General features: G+C 56.3%; 1 protein-coding gene across 1 annotated transcript in view; it reads left to right on the forward strand.

Annotated features, from left to right (window-relative positions):
* The first annotated feature begins 11,996 nt into the window (after nucleotides 1-11,996).
* Nucleotides 11,997-21,527, forward strand: part of LOC149429320 (putative proline--tRNA ligase, mitochondrial) — a 40,500-nt gene continuing 30,969 nt past the window's right edge. The window contains exon 1 of the mRNA XM_089666549.1: nucleotides 11,997-12,109. The gene's annotated coding sequence lies outside the window, so the exon portion shown is untranslated. The remainder of the gene's footprint in view (nucleotides 12,110-21,527) is intronic.

Consider the following 21,527-nt stretch of genomic DNA (forward strand, 5'->3'; position numbering starts at 1 on the left):
CTCGGATAAGGGTCTGGTATGGATTTTGGGGGGGAACCCACACCATTTTTTTTTTTGCGTGGGACTTCCCCTTAAAATTCATACCAGACCCGAAGGGCTTGGTGTGCACAGGACGGGGGACCCCACGCTGGTTTTTTTAATTATTTTTTAATTGCTGGCAATTCTTTCTTACATTCAGCTGTCAGTGGGAATCCCGCTAACAGCTGAAACGTGATGCATGCTTTTCACTACTAAAATACCGCATGACTTGATAAAATAACTCCTGCGGTATTTTAGTAGTCCTTTTTAGTGGATTCAAATTTGTTTTAAAAAAAAAATGCTATGCGGTCTCCTACCGCATACTCAGATGTGGTAGGATACCGCTTAGTGCATTGTGCCCTGGATATGGACCTGTCAAAAAATGCTTTTAAATGCAGTTAGCCACGTTTACAAGCGTTTGAAACGCTGATAAAATCTACTCCTGAACGCAAGTTTGCTGCATTTAAAAAAGCGACTGTAAACTCAACTGTCTGTAAAAGACATAGTGTACATGGAACAGAAGCGTAGGCAGGACAGAATGCACAAAGAAGATGGTAAACACACAAAGCTTTATTGAACTATGAAAGGCACTCAATCAGAACAGTTCATGGCACTCCACAACATACGGCTTGTAGGGACACTCACGGTAAGCGGGCTCACGGGGACTCAGCGGGACTTTCAGCACAGCTCCCACACAGCTCTCTAGGGACAACATCTGGCTCATGGGGACTCAGCGGGACTTTGGCTAGGGGTCTTACCTCAGCATAGTTTCCACATAGCTTTCTAGGGACAACATCAGGCTCACGGGGACTCAGCGGGATGTTGGCTATGGGGTCTGGCCTCAGCACAGCTCCCACACAGCTTTCTAGGGACAACATCCGGCTCCCGGGGACTCAGCAGGACCTTGGCTGTGGGGTCAGCACAGCTCCCACACAGCTTTCTAGGGACAACATCAGGCTCACAGGGGCTCAGCAGAACCTTGGCTATGGGGTCTGGCCTCAGCAGAGCTCCCACACAGCTTTCTGGGGACAACATAAGGCTCACGGGGACTCAGCGGGACCTTGGCTGTGGGGTCTGACCTCAGCACAGCTCCAACACAGCTTTCTAGGGACAACATCAGGCTCACGGGGATTCAGCGGGACCTTGGCTGTGGGGTCTGACCTCAGCACAGCTCCAACACAGCTTTCTAGGGACAACATCAGGCTCACGGGGACTCTGCGGAACCTTGGCAATGGGGTCTGATTTGGGTAGCGATGGCTCAAGCACTCAGGGGGGCACTCCAGGTAGCTATAAACCAAGCACGCCATGGGGCAGTTCAAACAAGGGTAGTCTGAGCACACAATAAGGGCAGTTCATGACAAAGGTAGTCTGAGCACACAATAAGGGCAGTTCATGACAAAGGTAGTCTGAGCACACAATAGGGGCAGTTCATGACAAGGGTAGTCTGGGCACACAATGGGGGCAGTTCATGACAAGGGTAGTCTGAGCACACAATAGGGGCAGTTCATGACAAGGGTAGTCTGAGCACACAATAGGGGCAGTTCATGACAAGGGTAGTCTGAGCACACAATAGGGGCAGTTCATGACAAGGGTAGTCTGGGCACACAATAGGGGCAGTCCAGGGCACTCCGCAACATGCGGCTTGTAGGGAAACTCACAGTAGGCGGCTTGCATACACGCAGCAGCAGGCGGCTTGTAGGGACACTCACGGCAGGCGGCTTGCAGACACTCAGCAGCAGGCGGCTTGTAGGGACAGTCAGCAATGGACAGCTTCCAGGGACACTCCCAGCGGTCAGCTTCCAGGCACACTCAGCAACGGACAGTGGCCCTCACAGCTTTCCAGGGACAGCAGCGGTCAGTGGACCGAGATCCTCACAGGGCTCAGGTTTCCAGGGACAAAGCGATAAATAGCCAGGGGCCCTCACAGTGGTCAGCTTTCCAGGGACAGCAGCGATCAGCAGTCAGGGGCTGTCAGGAAAGGAGATTTTGTTTATTGTTTAACCACTTGCCGCCCAGCCACTGTAGATATACGGCAGCAGGGCGGCACTCGCAGGCAAAACCACGTTTTAAAACGTGTGTTTTGTAAACAAATAGGGGGCGCGCGCGAGGCGTGCCACCGCCGTATCTGTCCCGCCGATCACAACCGCAGATGTGAGTCGCCGGGTCACAGCCTGTCCTTAGCGGCTGTTTCCCGGCGATCGGCGGCAAACAGTGACAGACAGCACAGCTGCAGTAGCTGTGCTGTCTGTCACTTCCCTGTCAGTTTCTCTTTCTCGATCAGCCTTGTCCCGTCCAGTACACACCCCCGCCCCCTAGTAAAACACTCCCCACCAGTGCAGTACAGCATCATCATATAACTGGCATGGCGGTGATCAGGGACACTGACTGGTGACAGTATGAAAAAAAAATATATATATATTTTTTTTTTATTATTTTTAATTTTTTATTACATTTTTTTTATTTTTTTAAGATTTTTTTTTCATATTTCACTATGACCAAAGTAGTACAATGTTACCATAGTAACATTGTACTACTTTAGGGAAGTGATCAGTATTTTTTTTTTTTTACACAATTTGCTTATAGCAAAGAATTACTTTGCTATAAGCAAGCATTTACCTGAATGACATCGATTCGTTCAGGGGTTTTTTTGTTTTGTTTTTTTTTGTGCTTAGCTGTGATTTGGCCACAGCTAATCACATGACATGTGCATGTGATCGCTGTGACCATTCAAAGCTAGATACTAGTATACAATGGATGGCATGAATGAAACCATCCATTGTATACAACTGTCATGTGACCTGCTGTGATTGGTCACAGAAGGTCACATGGTACTGGCAACGGCGCCGATACTCAGATCTGTCATCGGCCGTGTCCGAGGTACACGGTCGGTGACAGATCGCGCCGCTGCGCGGCTCTGCAAGTGCGAAAACTGCGCATGTGTGGGAGGACGCTAAATGGCGTCCACCCCGGAAATCTAGTGCATTTTTGCGGCCGCCAAATGGCCATTGGCCGGGTGGCTAATGGTTAACAGGCCTTTATGGCCACATTAGACTTATTTCAACATACATGATAAACATACATTACGCAGACCAAGGATAGCAGACCTTCAGGTCCATGCAGCCTTTCTTCAATAATCCAACTCAGTCAAAATCTAAAGGGAGTGCAATGAAAGGAAGAAAACAGAATAGTTGCCAACACCCAGAGATCAACAAGCAGCAACCACAGGCCTAATATTCCTCCACACCCTTATCCAGACCCTTCGCCGCCACCTGTCTCTCTGAAGTTTGAAGTTTGCTAGAGAGCGTTTGGATGATCCAGAAGAGGACTGGGAGAATGTCATATGGTCAGATGAAACCAAAATAGAACTGTTTGGTAGAAACACAACTCGTCATGTTTGGAGGAGAGAGAATGCTGAGTTCATCCAAGGAACACCATACCTACTGTGAAGCATGGGGGTGGCAACATCATGCTTTGGGGCTGTTTCTCCGCAAAGGGACCAGGACGACTGATCCATGTACAGGACAGAATGAATGGGGCCATGTATTGTGAGATTTTGAGTGCAAACCTCCTTCCATCAGCAAGGGCATTGAAGATGAAACGTGGCTGGGTCTTCCAACATGACAATGATCCCAAACATACCGCCCGGGCAATGAAGGAGTGGCTTCGTAAGAAGCATTTCAAGGTCCTGCAGTGGCCTAGCCAGTCTCCAGATCTCAACCCCATAGAAAACCTTTGGAGGGAGTTGGAAGTCCGTGTTGCCCAGCGACAGCCCCAAAACATCCCTGCTCTAGAGGAGATCTGCATGGAGGAATGGGCCAACATACCAGCAACAGTGTGTGCCAACCTTGTGAAGACTTACAGGAAACATCTGATCTCTGTCATGGCCCACAAAGGATATATAACAAAGTATTGAGATTAACTTTTGATATTGACCAAATACTTCTTTTCCACCATAATTTGCAAATAAATTCTTTCCAAATCAGCCAATGTGATTGTCTGGATTTGTTTTCTCATTTTGTCTCTCATAGTTGAGGTCTACCTATGATGCCAATTACAGGCCTCTCTCATCTTTTTAAGTGGGAGAATTTGCACAATTGGTGGCTGACTAAATACTTTTTTGCCCCACTGTATATTTCCTCAAACCTCTGCCAGAAGAGATCCAGAAGTGCTGGTCTCATAAAGGACACATCATATTCTCCCGTACCCACAGGAGCAATGAAGGCATAGATTTCAGTAGCCTGAAATCCCATTTCCAGGACCCTATCTATGACCTCCCTTCGGCTTAGAGGGGGGCCCACCCCGGTCCACTTTAGTTGGACTACATTCTTCCGTACCGCCAAGGTTGGAAGATGCCCAGCCCATGCTTGGGGAGGCCTAACCTTGCCTTGGCCACCTCTCACAGCCGCCAAGTAGCTCAAGGCAGGCTGGACCACCGGGGTGCCCACCACAGAGGCACCTGGAACTGGGGGGGCCGCACCGGGGGCAGCAGGACCTGGAGGGATAGGCCCAGGTATAACAGGACCAGACGGGCCTTGAGGACCCGCATTTACAGGGGGGGCCCGCCGGGGCCTGACCTGGGGAAACAGGAACACCAGCAAGGGGACCCGGGGGGGTAGGCGAGTCCCGCACAGAGTCCTCGGTCAGCGGTTCACTCGCCTTTGCCAGGAATCCAAGTTCCACCAAGCTGGAAATGCGCTCCAGTTTGACGTATGCGCCCGCTCCTTCAGGACCGGCTTCGCCGGTTTGCGTGGCACTATGTCATCCACTTCCCCTTCTGAGTCGTCTGACGTAAACCTGAAGCGATCCGCATGTAACCCCGGCTCCACTCCCGCCGAGAAGCTCAGCGCTCCGGCCTCCTCCGCCTCCTCCATCAGAGTTCCCCAATCAGCGGACCGCTGACCCGGGGGGAGGGAGTCCGAGACTCCCGGGTCAGCGGCGTCTTCCTTAACTGGATCCGCCATTTGCTGGGAGGATGCAGCTGGCCCAGCCTGCCCCTGCATCGGCTCACCTTCCTTCACTGATGAGACGTCTGATAGCTCCTCCATGGAGGAGACCTCTTCCACCAGGCCCCTTGCTGCAGCCACGCTCCTGCTCCTTGCGGCCTTGAAGCGGGTCTCGTTCTGATACCTCTCCCTCAGCACTCCACTTTTCTTTTTCAGGGCTGCCACGTACGTGCTTTGGAGGGCCACCCGCTTTTTCCAATGCCTCTAGGCCCGGCTTCATCAACGGACGTTTTGAGCTCCAGGCTCTGTCATATGATTGACGGAGCTTTTTGAGCTCCAGACTCAATTTCCCCAACTTTGTTTCCTCCTTCTCGATCATCCTGACACGGGTCGCCACCCTGTCACGGTAAGCGCTGTAATCCTCCCCCTTCCCTGAGGCTGTTCCCAGGTCCTCTATGGCTGGAAATTTGGGACCGGTACTAGGCTCCTCCAGGGGCATATCAACGCTGGGCCCAAGCCCAGGATCCGCCATCCTCCCTGGTCTTGAGCAGAGCACTTTAGCCCCAGGCTTCTCGGGCCTTCCTGGAGCTCACCAGCACAACCTCTCTCAGGAAAAGACTCACTGCTGGTGGTGCTGATGGGCTCACCTGCCGTGTGGGCTGCAGTATCAGTTCTCACCAGCAGGTGCTTTTCAGCAGCCAGGATCTCACTCCTGCAATCAAGCCATCACCTGAGGCTGATTGCAAGAGGTGTATTTAAGCAGTACCAGGCCTGCAATCAGTGCCTTGGTGTTTTCCCATGAGCCCTGAACCTGTATCCTGTCTTCTACCTGCTTGACTCTCCTGCTCGATTCTGACCACAACTGTACTCTGCTCTGCTCCTGACTTTGGCTTTTCCTACTGATTCTGTACCACGCTGCCCGCCTGTTGATGACCTAGCTCTCCTTTTTGACTGTCTGTTTGCCTGCCCCTCTGTGCCATATCTGCCCGATTGTTCCTGACCCGGCCTGCCTGACCACTCCACCTCTCCAGCCCTGACTACGCCTGTGTTCTTGAACATATTGATATTAGTTGAAGGTTTGGTTTTTGTTTGCACTGTGCGTGTTTGTATATTTGTGCAGCTCTTAAAAAATTATATTATTATTACATCATTCCTGAAGCCTGCTGTTCCCTGTGTCAGTCCACACATCTCTGGTCATACCCGGATCCCTTACAGGGGCCCTCACAACGACCAGCTTTCCAGGAACAGCAGCGATTAGCAGGAAGGGGCCCTCAAAGCGGCCAACTTTCCAGGGACAGCACCGATCAGTAGACAGGGACCCTCGCAGCGGCCAGCTTTCCAGGGACAGCAGCGATCAGTAGACAGGGACCCTCGCAGTGGCCAGCTTTCCAGGGCCTGCAGCGATTAGTAGACAGGGGCCCTCACAGCGGCCAGCTTGCCAGGGACAGCAGCGGGAGTCCTGGCTGTGGGGTCTGGCCTCAGCGCAGACCCCACACAGCACTTCTCCCGAGCGCAGGGGATCAACACAGGCTTGCAGGTGCTCAACAGGGTCTTGGCTGTGGGGTCTGGCCTCAGCACAGACCCCGCACAGCACCCTGTCCCGAGGGGGGATCGAGCATACACGCACCGCGTTGCGGGGGCGATGAGGCACGCCCCCTTGACACGGGCCACGCTCTCGAGAGCGCAGCCTTTGTCTCTGGCATGAGACATGGGTACGGATAGTTGGCACTGACTGGCAGCACTGCTGGGCATTGACTGGTGCAATTGCTGGGCACTGACTGGCAGCACAGACTGATGGCACTGCGAGGCTGCACTGATAGGCACAGTTAGGTGGCTCTGCTGGGCACAGGTAGGTGGCACTGCTAGGCAAAACTAGTGGTTGGCACTGCTGGGCACTGATCATCAGGGCACTGATCATCACTGCCCTGATGATCGTTGCCGATCCCTGCTCTGACAACTGCCAGTTCTCGGCAGTACTTTCCTCATGCTCTGACAGTGTGAGGAAAGTGCAGCCGAGAACCTGTAGCGGCAAGATCTGTCTCCCATGAAGATCTGTCTCCCATGAAGCGACTGCGCATGTCCCGGTTTTAGGCATAAGAAGCCGATCGCGGTCTGTAGCACGGAGCTGCCACAGTTAACCCCTTTTAGGCTGGATTACACTTACACGCACCGCTGAGTCTGATCCCTCGGATCACTAGGAGCCGACGATGCTCCCGCAAGATGGTTCTAAGCTGCGTATTGGGGAGCATCAAGGATCGGAGAGAGGACAGTTACATAGGGGAGGGGGATTGTGACATGGGAAGTAAAGTCACATGTGGGGAGGACAGTGACATGGGGGGGGTGACATGTGGGGGGATCAGTGACATGTGGGGGCCATAACATGTGTGGGGGGGCCGTGACATGGGGGGGATGACATGCGGAGGACAGTGACATGTGGGGGGCCAGTGACATGGGGGGGTGAATGACATGGGGAGGACAGTGACATGTGGGGGGAGGACGGGGGGGCGTGACATGGGGAGGACAGTGACGTGGGGGGAGGACAGGGGGGGCGTGACATGGGGAGGACAGTGACATGTGGGGGGAGGACAGGGGGGGTGTGACATGGGAAGGAAAGTGACATGGGGAGGACAGTGACATTTGGTGGGGTCAGTGACATGGGGAGGACAGTGCCACATGGTGGGGTCAGTGACATGGGGAGGACAGTGATGTGGTGGGGTCAGTGACATGGGGAGGACAGTGACATGTGGGGGGGTCAGTGACATGGGGAGGACAGTGACATGGGGAGGACAGTGACATTTGGGGGGGGTAAGTGACATGGGGAGGCAGTGGCATGGGGGAGTACATTGAAATTGGGGGGGCAGTGACATGGGGAGGACAGTGGCATTGGTGGGGGCCATGGCATGGAGAGGACAGTGACTTGTGGGGGTCAGTGACATGGGGGTGGGGCAGTGACAAGGGGGGAGCATGACATGCGGAGGGCAGTGACATGTGGGGGGGCAGTGACATGAGGGGGGGAATGACAAGGGGAGGACAGTGACATGTGGGGGGAGGATGGGGGGCGTGACATGGGAAGGACAGTGACATGTGGGGGGAGGACAGGGGGGCATGACATGGGGAGGACAGTGACATGTGGTGGGGTCAGTGACATGGGAGGAGAGTGACACGAGAGGGGGAAGTGACATGGGGAAGACAGTGACATGTGGGGGGGGTCAGTGACATGGGGGGGGCCGTGACATGGGGAAGACAGTGACATGTGGGGGGTCAGTGACATGGGGAGACAGTGACATGGGGGACATTGACCTGGGGGGGCTGACATGGGGAGGACAGTGACATGAGGGGGGGCACTGATATGGGGAGGACAGTGACATTGGGGGGGGGGCAGTGACATGGGGGAGGTCAGTGACATGAGGGGGGCGCTGACATGGAGAGGACAGTGACATGAAGGGGGCAGTGACATGGGGGGCCTCACATGGGGAGGACAGTGACATTTGAGAGGCAGTGACATGGGGAGGACAGTGACATTGGGGGGGCAGTGAAATGGGGGAGGTCAGTGACATGAGGGGGACACTGACATGGAGAGGACAGTGACATGAAGGGGGCAGTAACATGGGGGGCCTCACATGGGGAGGACAGTGACATTTGAGAGGCAGTGACATGGGGAGGACAGTGACATTGGGGGGGACAGTGGGGCATTGGTGGGGGCCATGACATGGAGAGGACAGTGACATGAAGGGGGGCAGTGACTTTGGGGGCCTCACATGGGGAGGACAGTGACATTTGAGGAGTAGTGACATGGGGAGGACAGTGATATTGTGGAGGACAGTGACATGGGGAGGGGGCAGTGACATGGGGAGGACAGTGACATTGGGGGGACAGTGATATGGGGAGGACAGTGGCATTGGGGTGGGCCATGACTGGGGGAGGTCAGTGACATTGGGGGGCAGTGACATGGGGAAGACAGTGACATGGGGGGGCATGACATGGGGAGGACAGTGACATGGGGGGCACTGACATGGGGAGGACAGTGACATGGGGAGGACAGTGACATGTGGGGCGAGGACAGGGGGGGGGCATGACATGGGGAGGAAACTGACATGGGGAGGACAGTGACATTTGGTGGGGTCAGTGACATGGGGAGGACAGTGACATGTGGGGGGGGGGGTCAGTGACATGGGGAGGACAGTGACATTTGGGGGGGTAAGTGACATGGGGGGCAGTGGCATGGGGAGTACATTGAAATTGGGGGGGCAGTGACATGGGGAGGACAGTGATGTGGTGGGGTCAGTGACATGGGGAGGACAGTGACATGTGGGGGGGTCAGTGACATGGGGAGGACAGTGACATAGGGAGGACAGTGACATTTGGGGGGGGTAAGTGACATGGGGAGACAGTGGCATGGGGGAGTACATTGAAATTGGGGGGGCAGTGACATGGGGAGGACAGTGGCATTGGTGGGGGCCATGACATGGAGAGGACAGTGACTTGGGGGGTAAGTGACATGGCGGGGCCATAACATGGGGGTGGGGCAGTGACATGGGGGGAGCATGACATGCGGAGGGCAGTGACATGTGGGGTGCAAGTGATATGAGAGGGGAAAAAAGACAAGGGGAGGACAGTGACATGTGGGGGGAGGATGGGGGGCGTGACATGGAGAGGACAGTGACATGAAGGGGGCAGTGACATGGGGGGCATGACATGGGGAGGACAGTGACATTTGAGAGGCAGTGACATGGGGAGGACAGTGACATTGGGGGGGGCAGTAACATGGGGAAGACAGTGACATTGGGGGGACAGTGGGGCATTGGTGGGGGCCATGACATGGAGAGGACAGTGACATGAAGGGGGGCAGTGACTTTGGGGGCCTCACATGGGGAGGACAGTGACATTTGGGGAGTAGTGACATGGGGAGGACAGTGATATTGTGGAGGACAGTGACATGGGGAGGGGGCAGTGACATGGGGAGGACAGTGACATTGGGGGGACAGTGATATGGGGAGGACAGTGGCATTGGGGTGGGCCATGACTGGGGGAGGTCAATGACATTGGGGGGCAGTGACATGGGGAGGACAGTGGCATTGGGGTGGGCCGTGAAATGGAGGACAGTGACATGGGGGGGCACTGACATGGGGGAGGTCAGTGACATTGGGAGCGCAGTGACATGGGGAGGACAGTGACATTTGGGGAGTAGTGACATGGGGAGGACAGTGATATTGTGGAGGACAGTGACATGGGGGGGCAATGACATGGGGAGGACAGTGACATTGGGGGGACAGTGATATGGGGAGGACAGTAGCATTGGGGTGGGCCATGACTGGGGGAGGACAGTGACATTGGGGGGGGGCAGTGATATGGGGAGAACAGTGGCATTGGGGTTGGCCATGACATGGGGGGGCACTGACATGGGGAGGACAGTGACATGGGGGGGGGGGGGCATGACATGGGGAGGACAGTGACATGTGGGGGGGCAGTGACATTGGAGGGGGGACATGACATGGGGAGGACAGTGACATGGGGGGCACTGACATAGGGAGGACAGTGACATGGGGAGGACAGTAACGTGAGGGGGGAGCAGTGACATGGGGAGGACAGTGACATGAGTGGGGGCACTGACATGGAGAGTACAGTGACATAAAGGGGGCAGTGACATGGGGGGCCTCACATGGGGAGGACAGTAACATTTGGGGGGCAGTGACATGGGGAGGACAGTGACATTGGGGGGGCAGTGACCTGTCATACCCCCACATGTCATTGCACCCCCACATGTTATGCCCCCCTATGTCATTGAACCCCCCCACATCAGTGGCCTCCCCATGTCACGGCCCCCCTATGTCACTGACCCCCCGCACATGTCACTGTCCTCCCCATGTCACGGCCCCCCTATGTCACTGACCCCCCGCACATGTCACTGTCCTCCCCATGTCACTTCCCACTCTCGTGTCACTGTCCTCCCCATATCACTTTCCTCCTCATGTCACGCCCCCCTCTCCTCCCCCCACATGTCACTGTCCACCCCATGTCATTCCCCCCTCACGTTACTGCCCCCCCCCCACATGTCACTGTCGTCCACATGTCATGCCCACCCATGTCACTGCCCCACCCACATGTTATGGCCCCCCATGTCACTGACTCCCCCCCACATGTCATTGTCCTCTCCATGTCATCGCTCCCACCAATGCCACTGTCCTCCCCATGTCACTGTCCCCCCAATGTCAATGCACTCCCCATGCCTCTGCCTCCCCCCCCAAGTGGTCTTAATTGGGTCGTGTAGCGCCCCCGCGGGCCGTGGCGGAGTATAATGAGGGTGGGGGAGGGGAGAGTGGTCTGAATTGGGTCGTGTGGCGCCACCACGGGCTGTGGCGGAGTATAATGAGGGAGGAGAGAGTACTCTGAATTGGGTCGTTTAGCACGCTCACATACCGTGGCAACATAAAACATATGGTGAGGAGAGACATCCTAGGCCCCTCTCTACCAGGTTCCTTATGCTGACATATGCCACACCACCCAATGGGCAGGATCAGACTGGGAGGGCGAACCTGGCTAGCCGCACTCCTCAATTTTATACATGTGGTGATTGGCTTTTTGCTCAAGACCCCTCAGCAGACAGAGTAGACAGAGTGACCCCCCACATCTGCAAGTGGGAATGACATATGTACGGAACCTAGTAGAGACTCTCTCCTCACCTTAATTCTATAGTGTTCCGACTCTTTATATAGTGCTCCACAATCTGTGAGGTTCAGCTCATGGAGAGCTGAGAGCCCATCAATCTCATTCCCTTTATTCCTAGACATGTCTGCTCTGATGTATGTGTAGATATATACCTCCTACACCGAATACCATACTCATACATGACACACAACCGCTCAGCCTTCACCCCCGGATCATACACCGGCATACCCACAATCCTCTGCGACATTTATGTAAATGAGATGGGCGGGGACTACCAATCAGAAAACGGGGGCGTGGCAGCAGTGCATGGGCGCGGTGCGGCAAAGCCTTAGGGCGGCATCCCTATGTCCTCCCATTGAACATTTTAGGGGGCGTGGCTTTCAGCTCCATAAACGGATGTGATAGGCTGCCCTCCTTTCTACTTCCCGGTCACCTCGGTTTCCACCATGGCGGCGCTCAGGCACCTGTTTGCAGTGGCAGAGGTGAGTATCCCCATGTCACTGTTTTCTGCAGAAGTAGCCGATCGCCATCCATAGCACAGAACTGCCACAGTTAACCCCTTTTAGGCTGCACTGCTGAGTACACGCACCGCTGAAGCTGATGCCGCAGATCAATAGCCGACGCTCGCTCGGAGACACATCTTCATTGGGACTCATCTTGCCGCTACGCCAGCAATTGCATTTCCCTGTAATCAGTGCTATAAACAAAGAAGACCGTCAATTTTGGGGAAATTTTTTTTTTGACTTTTTGCTATAAAATACATTCAATAAAAAAAATGTAAAAAGTCAAATTTCATACATTTAGGCCAAAAAATATTCTGCTGCATGTGTTTTGCTATAAAATCCCACTAGGTGTAAATGTATTGGTTTACATGAAAGTTATAGCAAATGGCAGTACAGATACTGGAATTATTATTTTTTTTTTATACTAGTAATTGCAGCGATCAGCAACTTCTAGCGGAACTGCGGTGGGCATTCTGACGCTGGGTGGGAGCTAATGGCCACTGACAAACCCAGAGATACCAACACTGTGATCGGTGGTAATAAAAAGCGCTGACATTGTGATAATGACACTGGGCAGGAAGGGGCTAACATCTGGGCCAATCAGTTGTATCCTGTTGCTCCTGCACTGTGCTGTTTCACTAGGGGAACATGCTTCATGTCCATGCTGACAGGAGAAAGATCTATGTTGTTTACACACAGATCTCTCCCCTCTCACCTTTAGCGGTGATCACCAAGTGCCAGCCGGGACCCAGTGAATGGCAGCGCGGGTAGGATGGTGTGTGCGTTCTCTACCCAAGGCATGAGCGTGCAGGCATCGCACAGACCCCTCTTGGGGCCTGAGGGGGCAGGCATCGCACAGACCCCTCTCTGGGCCAGTGGGTGCCGTCATCGCACAGACCCCTCTCGGGGCCTGAGCGTGCGGGCGTCGCACAGACCCCTCTCGGGGCCTGAGAGTGCAGGCATCGCACAGACCCCTCTCGGGGCCAGTGGGTGCCGTCATCGCACAGACCCCTCTCGGGGCCTGAGCGTGCAGGCATCGCACAGAGCTCTCTCGGGACCCTTCTTTTGGTCTGAGGGTGCAGGCATCCGGGACCCTTCTTTGAGTCTGAAGGTGTAGGCATTGGGACCCTTCTTTGGGTCTGAGAGGGCAGGCATCGGGACCCTTCTTTGGGTCTGAGAGTGCAGGCATTGGGACCCTTCTAGGGGTCTGAGGGTGCAGGCCTAGGGACCCTTCTAGTGGTCTGAGGGTGCAGGCATCGGGACCCCTCTAGGGTTCTGGGGGTACAGGCATCGGGACCAACATTGGGTCTGAGGATGCAGGTATTGGGACCCTTCTTTGGGTCTGATTTTGCAGGCATCGGGTCCCTTCTTTGGCTCTTAGGGTGCATATATCGGGACCCTTCTTTGGGTCTTATGGTGCAGGCATCTGGACCCATGTGGGGTCTGAGGATGCTGGCATCGGGACCCTTCTTTGGGTCTGAGGGTGCAGGCTTCGGGATCCTTCTAGGGGTCTGAGGGTGCAGGCATCGAGACCCTTCTAGGGGTCTGAGGGTGCAGGCATCAGAACCCTTCTAGGGGTCTGAGGGTGCAGGCATCGGGATCCACGTACGGTCTGAGGGTGCTGGCATTGGGACCCTTCTAGAACTCTAAGGGTGCAGGCATTGGGACTCTTCTAGGGGTCTTAGGGTGCAGGCATCGGATCTTAGGTAGGGTCTGGGGGTGTAGGCATCGGGACCCTACTAGGTGTCTGAGGGTGTAGGCATCGGGACCCAAGAGGAGTCTGAGGGTGCAGGCATCAGGACCCTTCTAGTTTTCTGAGGGTGCAGGCTTCGAGACCCTTCTAGGGTTCTGGGGGTGCAGGCTTCGAGACCCTCCTTTGGGTCTGTGGGTGCAGGTATCGGGTCCCATGTGGGGTCTGAGGGTGCAGGCATCAGGACCCTTCTAGGCGTCTGAAAGTGCAAGCATTGGTACCCTTCTAGTGGTCTGAGGGTGCAGGCATCCGGACCCTTCTAATGGTCTGAGGGTGCAGGCATTGAGACCTTTCTAGGGTTCTGGGTGTGCAGACATCGGGACCCACATGGGGTCTTGGGGTGCAGGCATTGGGACCCACGTGGGGTCTGAGGGTGCAGGCATCGGGAACCTTCTAGGGGTCTGATGGTGCAGGCTTTGGTACCTTTCCTTGGGTCTTAGCGTGTAGGCTTCGGGACCCTTCTTTGGGTCTGAGGGTGCAGGCTTCGGGACCCTTCTTTGGGTCTGAGGGTGCAGGCTTCGGGACCCTTCTTTGGGTCTGAGGGTGCAGGCTATGGGACCTTTCTAGGGGTCCTAGGGTGCAGGCATCGTGACTCTTCTAGGGGTCTGAGGGTGCAGGCATTGGGACCCACGTGGGGTCTGAGGATGCAGGCATTGGGACCTTTCTTTGGGTCTGAGGGTGCAGACATCGGGACTGTTCTAGGATTCTGGGGGTGCAGGCATCGGGACCCAAATTGGGTCTGAGGATGCAGGCATTGGGACCCTTCTTTGGGTCTGAGGATGCAGGCATTGGGTCCCTTCTTTGGTTCTGAGGGTGCAGATATTGGGACCCTTCTTTTGGTCTTTTGGTGCAGGCATCTGGACCCATGTGGGGTCTGAGGATGCTGGCATCGGGACCCTTCTTTGGGTCATGTGGTGCAGGCATCAGGTCCCATGTGGGGTCTGATGGTGCAGGCATCAGGACCCTTTTTGGGATCTGAGGGTGCAGGTATTTTGAACCCTCATTTGGGATTGAGGGTGCAGGCTTCGGAACCCTTCTTTGGGTCTGAGGGTGCAGGTATTTGGACCCTCATTTGGGTCTGATGATGCAGGCATCGGGAACCTTCTTTGGGTCTTAGGGTGAGGGATCGGGACCTTTCCATGGCTCTGAGGGTGCAGGAATCGGTACCCACGTGGGGTCTGAGGTTGCAGGCATCGGGACCCTTCTAGGGGTCTGAGGGTGCTTGCATCGGTACTTTTCTAGGGTTCTGGGATTGCAGGCATCGGGACCCACATTGGGTCTGAGGGTGCAGGCATCGGGACCCTTCATTGGGTCTGAGGGCGCAGGCATCAGGACCCACATTGGGTCTGAGGGTGCAGGTATTGGGACCCTTCTTTGGTTCTTAGGGTGCATATATCGGGACCCTTCTTTGGGTCTTATGGTGCAGGCATCTGGACCCATGTCTGGTCTGATGGTGCAGGCATCAGGACCCTTCTAGGGGTTTGAGAGTGCAGGCATGAGGACCCTTATAGGGGTCTGATGGTGCAGGCATTGAGACCCTTATAGGAGTGTGAGGGTGCAGGCATTAGTACCCTTCTAGTGGTCTGAGGGTGCAGGCATTGGTACCCTTCTAGTGGTCTGAGGGTGCAGGCATTGGTACCCTTCTAGTGGTCTGAGGGTGCAGGCATTGGTACCCTTCTAGTGGTCTGAGGGTGCAGGCATTGGTACCCTTCTAGTGGTCTGAGGGTGCAGGCATTGGTACCCTTCCTTGGGTCTTAGCGTGCAGGCATTGGGACCCACGTGGGGTCTGAGGGTGCAGACATCGGGACCCATCTAGGGGTCTGAGGGTGCAGGCATCGGGACCCTTCTTTGGGTCTGAGGGTGCAGGCATCGGGACCCTTCTTTGGGTCTGAGGGTGCAGGCATCGGGACCCTTCTTTGGGTCTGAGGGTGCAGGCATCGGGACCCTTCTTTGGGTCTGAGGGTGCAGGCATCGGGACCCTTCTTTGGGTCTGAGGGTGCAGGCATCGGGACCCTTCTTTGGGTCTGAGGGTGCAGGCATCGGGACCCTTCTTTGGGTCTGAGGGTGCAGGCTACGGGACCTTTCTAGGGGTCTTAGGGTGCAGGCATCGGGACCCTTCTAGGGGTCCTAGGGTGCAGGCATTGGGACCCTTCTAGGGGTCATAGGGTGCAGGCATCGGTTCCCACGTTGGGTCTGGGGATCTAGGCATTAGGACCCTGCTAGGGGTCTTAGGGTGCAGGCATTGGGACCCTTCTAGGGTTCTGAGGGTGCAGGTATCGGTACCCATGAGGATTCTAAGGGTGCAGGCATCTGGACTCTTCTAGGGTTCTGGGGGTGCAGGCATCGGGCCCCTTCTTTGGGTCTGATTATTCAGGCATCAGGTCCCTTCTTTGGTTCTGAGGGTGCAGGCATCGGGACCCTTCTAGGCGTCTGAAAGTGCAAGCATTGGTACCCTTCTAGTGGTCTGAGGGTGCAGGCATCCGGACCCTTCTAATGGTCTGAGGGTGCAGGCATTGAGACCTTTCTAGGGTTCTGGGTGTGCAGACATCGGGACCCACATGGGGTCTTAGGGTGCAGGCATTGGGACCCACGTGGGGTCTGAGGGTGCAGGCATCGGGAACCTTCTAGGGGTCTGATGGTGCAGGCTTTGGTACCTTTCCTTGGGTCTTAGCGTGTAGGCATTGGGACCCTTCTTTGGGTCTGAGGGTGCAGGCTTCGGGACCCTTCTTTGGGTCTGAGGGTGCAGGCTTCGGGACCCTTCTTTGGGTCTGAGGGTGCAGGCTTCGGGACCCTTCTTTGGGTCTGAGGGTGCAGGCTTCGGGACCCTTCTTTGGGTCTGAGGGTGCAGGCTTCGGGACCCTTCTTTGGGTCTTATGGTGCAGGCATCTGGACCCATGTCTGGTCTGATGGTGCAAGCATCAGGACCCTTCTAGGGGTTTGAGAGTGCAGGCATGAGGACCCTTGTAGGGGTCTGATGGTGCAGGCATCGGGACCCATCTAGGGGTCTGAGGGTGCAGGCATCGGTACCCTTCCTTGGGTCTTAGCGTGCAGGCATTGGGACCCACGTGGGGTCTGAGGGTGCAGACATCGGGACCCATCTAGGGGTCTGAGGGTGCAGACATCGGGACCCATCTAGGGGTCTGAGGGTGCAGACATCGGGACCCATCTAGGGGTCTGAGGGTGCAGACATCGGTACCCTTCTTTGGGTCTGAGGGTGCAGGCATCGGCACCCTTCTTTGGGTCTGAGGGTGCAGGCATCGGGACCCTTTTTGGGATCTGAGGGTGCAGGTATTTTGAACCCTCATTTGGGATTGAGGGTGCAGGCTTCAGAACCCTTCTTTGGGTCTGAGGGTGCAGGTATTTGGACCCTCATTTGGGTCTGATGATGCAGGCATCGGGAACCTTCTTTGGGTCTTAGGGTGAGGGATCGGGACCTTTCCATGGCTCTGAGGGTGCAGGAATCTGTACCCACGTGGGGTCTGAGGTTGCAGGCATCGGGACCCTTCTAGGGGTCTGAGGGTGCTTGCATCGGTACTTTTCTAGGGTTCTGGGATTGCAGGCATCGGGACCCACATTGGGTCTGAGGGTGCAGGCATCGGGACCCTTCTTTGGGTCTGAGGGCGCAGGCATCAGGACCCACATTGGGTCTGAGGGTGCAGGTATTGGGACCCTTCTTTGGTTCTTAGGGTGCATATATCGGGACCCTTCTTTGGGTCTTATGGTGCAGGCATCTGGACCCACGTGGGGTCTGAGGGTGCAGGCATCGGGACCCATCTAGGGGTCTGAGGGTGCAGGCATCGGTACCCTTCCTTGGGTCTTATGGTGCAGGCATCTGGACCCATGTGGGGTCTGAGGATGCTGGCATCGGGACCCTTCTTTGGGTGTGAGGGTGCAGGCATCAGGACATATGTGGGGTCTGAAGGTGCAGGAATCAGGACCCACATTGGGTCTGAGGGTGCCGGAATCAGAACCCACGTGTGGTCTGAGGGTGCAGGCATCGAGACCCTTCTAGGGGTCTGAGGGTGCAGGCATCGAGACCCTTCTAGGGGTCTGAGGGTGCAGGCATCGAGACCCTTCTAGGGGTCTGAGGGTGCAGGCATCGAGACCCTTCTAGGGGTCTGAGGGTGCAGGCATCGAGACCCTTCTAGGGGTCTGAGGGTGCAGGCATCGAGACCCTTCTAGGGGTCTGAGGGTGCAGGCATCGTGACCCTTCTAGGGGTCTGAGGGTGCAGGCATCAGAACCCTTCTAAGGGTCTGAGGGTGCAGGCATTGGGATCCACGTACGGTCTGAGAGTGCTGGCTTTGGGACCCTTCTAGAAATCTGAGGGTGCAGGCATTGGGACTCTTCTAGGGGTCTGAGGGTGCAGGCGTCGGAACCCACGTAGGGTCTGGGGGTGTAGGCATCGGGACCCTACTAGGGGTCTGAGGGTGTAGGCATCGGAACCCAAGAGGAGTCTGAGGGTGCAGACATCGGGGTCTTTCTAGTGGTCTGAGGGTGCAGTCTTCGAGACCCTTCTAGGGTTCTGGGGGTGCAGGCTTCGAGACCCACATAGGGTCTGAGGTTGAAGGCATTGGAACCCACGTGGGGTCTGAGGGTGCAGCCATAGAGATCCACATGGGGCCTGGGGGTGTAGGCATCGGGACCGCTAGGGGTCTGAGGGTACAGGAATTGGGACCCTTCTTTGGGTCTTAGGCTGCAGGTATTGGGACCCTTCTTTGGGTCTGAGGGTGCAAGCATCGGTACCCTTCTTTGGGTCTGAGGGTGCAGGCATCGGGACCCTTATTTGGGTCTGAGGGTGCAGGCATCGGGACCTTTCCAGCGGTCTGAGGGTGTAGGCATCGGGACCTTTCTTTGGGTCTTAGGGTGCAGGCATTGGGACCCTTCTTTGGGTCTTAGGGTGCAGGCATTGGGACCCTTCTTTGGGTCTTAGGGTGCAGGCATTGGGACCCTTCTTTGGGTCTTAGGGTGCAGGCATTGGGACCCTTCTTTGGGTCTTAGGGTGCAGGCATTGGGACCCTTCTTTGGGTCTTAGGGTGCAGGCATTGGGACCCTTCTTTGGGTCTTAGGGTGCAGGCATTGGGACCCTTCTTTGGGTCTTAGGGTGCAGGCATTGGGACCCTTCTTTGGGTCTTAGGGTGCAGGCATTGGGACCCTTCTTTGGGTCTTAGGGTGCAGGCATCGGGACCCTTCTAGGGGTCTGAGGGTGCAGGCATCGGGACCCTTCTAGGGGTCTGAGGGTGCAGGCATCGGGATCCACGTACGGTCTGAGGGTGCTAGCATTTGGACCCCTCTAGGAATCTGAGGGTGCAGGCATTGGGACTTTTCTAGGGGTCTGAGGGTGCAGGCATCGGAACCCACGTGGGGTCTTGGGGTGTAGGCATCGAGACCCTACTAGGGGTCTGAGGGCGCAGGCATCAGGACCCACATTGGGTCTGAGGGTGCAGGTATTGGGACCCTTCTTTGGTTCTTAGGGTGCATATATCGGGACCCTTCTTTGGGTCTTATGGTGCAGGCATCTGGACCCACGTGGGGTCTGAGGGTGCAGGCATCGGGACCCATCTAGGGGTCTGAGGGTGCAGGCATCGGTACCCTTCCTTGGGTCTTATGGTGCAGGCATCTGGACCCATGTGGGGTCTGAGGATGCTGGCATCGGGACCCTTCTTTGGGTGTGAGGGTGCAGGCATCAGGACACATGTGGGGTCTGAAGGTGCAGGAATCAGGACCCACATTGGGTCTGAGGGTGCCGGAATCAGAACCCACGTGTGGTCTGATGGTGCAGGCATCGAGACCCTTCTAGGGGTCTGAGGGTGCAGGCATCGAGACCCTTCTAGGGGTCTGAGGGTGCAGGCATCGAGACCCTTCTAGGGGTCTGAGGGTGCAGGCATCGAGACCCTTCTAGGGGTCTGAGGGTGCAGGCATCGAGACCCTTCTAGGGGTCTGAGGGTGCAGGCATCGAGACCCTTCTAGGGGTCTGAGGGTGCAGGCATCGAGACCCTTCTAGGGGTCTGAGGGTGCAGGCATCGAGACCCTTCTAGGGGTCTGAGGGTGCAGGCATCGAGACCCTTCTAGGGGTCTGAGGGTGCAGGCATCGAGACCCTTCTAGGGGTCTGAGGGTGCAGGCATCGAGACCCTTCTAGGGGTCTGAGGGTGCAGGCATCGAGACCCTTCTAGGGGTCTGAGGGTGCAGGCATCGAGACCCTTCTAGGGGTCTGAGGGTGCAGGCATCGAGACCCTTCTAGGGGTCTGAGGGTGCAGGCATCGAGACCCTTCTAGGGGTCTGAGGGTGCAGGCATCGAGACCCTTCTAGGGGTCTGAGGGTGCAGGCATCGAGACCCTTCTAGGGGTCTGAGGGTGCAGGCATCGAGACCCTTCTAGGGGTCTGAGGGTGCAGGCATCGAGACCCTTCTAGGGGTCTGAGGGTGCAGGCATCGAGACCCTTCTAGGGGTCTGAGGGTGCAGGCATCGAGACCCTTCTAGGGGTCTGAGGGTGCAGGCATCGAGACCCTTCTAGGGGTCTGAGGGTGCAGGCATCGAGACCCTTCTAGGGGTCTGAGGGTGCAGGCATCGAGACCCTTCTAGGGGTCTGAGGGTGCAGGCATCGAGACCCTTCTAGGGGTCTGAGGGTGCAGGCATCGAGACCCTTCTAGGGGTCTGAGGGTGCAGGCATCGAGACCCTTCTAGGGGTCTGAGGGTGCAGGCATCGAGACCCTTCTAGGGGTCTGAGGGTGCAGGCATCGAGACCCTTCTAGGGGTCTGAGGGTGCAGGCATCGAGACCCTTCTAGGGGTCTGAGGGTGCAGGCATCGAGACCCTTCTAGGGGTCTGAGGGTGCAGGCATCGAGACCCTTCTAGGGGTCTGAGGGTGCAGGCATCGAGACCCTTCTAGGGGTCTGAGGGTGCAGGCATCGAGACCCTTCTAGGGGTCTGAGGGTGCAGGCATCGAGACCCTTCTAGGGGTCTGAGGGTGCAGGCATCGAGACCCTTCTAGGGGTCTGAGGGTGCAGGCATCGAGACCCTTCTAGGGGTCTGAGGGTGCAGGCATCGAGACCCTTCTAGGGGTCTGAGGGTGCAGGCATCGAGACCCTTCTAGGGGTCTGAGGGTGCAGGCATCGAGACCCTTCTAGGGGTCTGAGGGTGCAGGCATCGAGACCCTTCTAGGGGTCTGAGGGTGCAGGCATCGAGACCCTTCTAGGGGTCTGAGGGTGCAGGCATCGAGACCCTTCTAGGGGTCTGAGGGTGCAGGCATCGGAACCCACGTGGGGTCTTGGGGTGTAGGCATCGAGACCCTACTAGGGGTCTGAGGGTGCAGGCATCAGGACCCTTCTAGGGTTCTGGGGGTGCTGGCTTCGAGACCCTTCTAGGGTTCTGGGGGTGCAGGCTTCGAGACCCACATGGGGTCTGAGGGTGAAGGCATTGGGACCCACGTGGGGTCTGAGGGTGCAGCCATAGAGATCCACGTGGGGTCTGGGGGTGTAGACATCGGGAACATGCTAGGGGTCTGAGGGTGCAGGAATTGGGACCCTTCTTTGGGTCTGAGGGTGCAAGCATCGTTACCCTTCTTTGGGTCTAAGGGTGCAGGCATCAGGACCTTTCCAGCGGTCTGAGGGTGTAGGCTTCGGAACCTTTTATTGGGTCTGAGGGTGCAGT

The sequence above is a fragment of the Staurois parvus genome, unplaced genomic scaffold (assembly GCF_062004578.1).
Source record: "Staurois parvus isolate SC_StPar_1 unplaced genomic scaffold, SC_StPar_1.0 ptg002753l, whole genome shotgun sequence".
Classification (NCBI taxonomy): Eukaryota; Metazoa; Chordata; class Amphibia; order Anura; family Ranidae; genus Staurois; species Staurois parvus.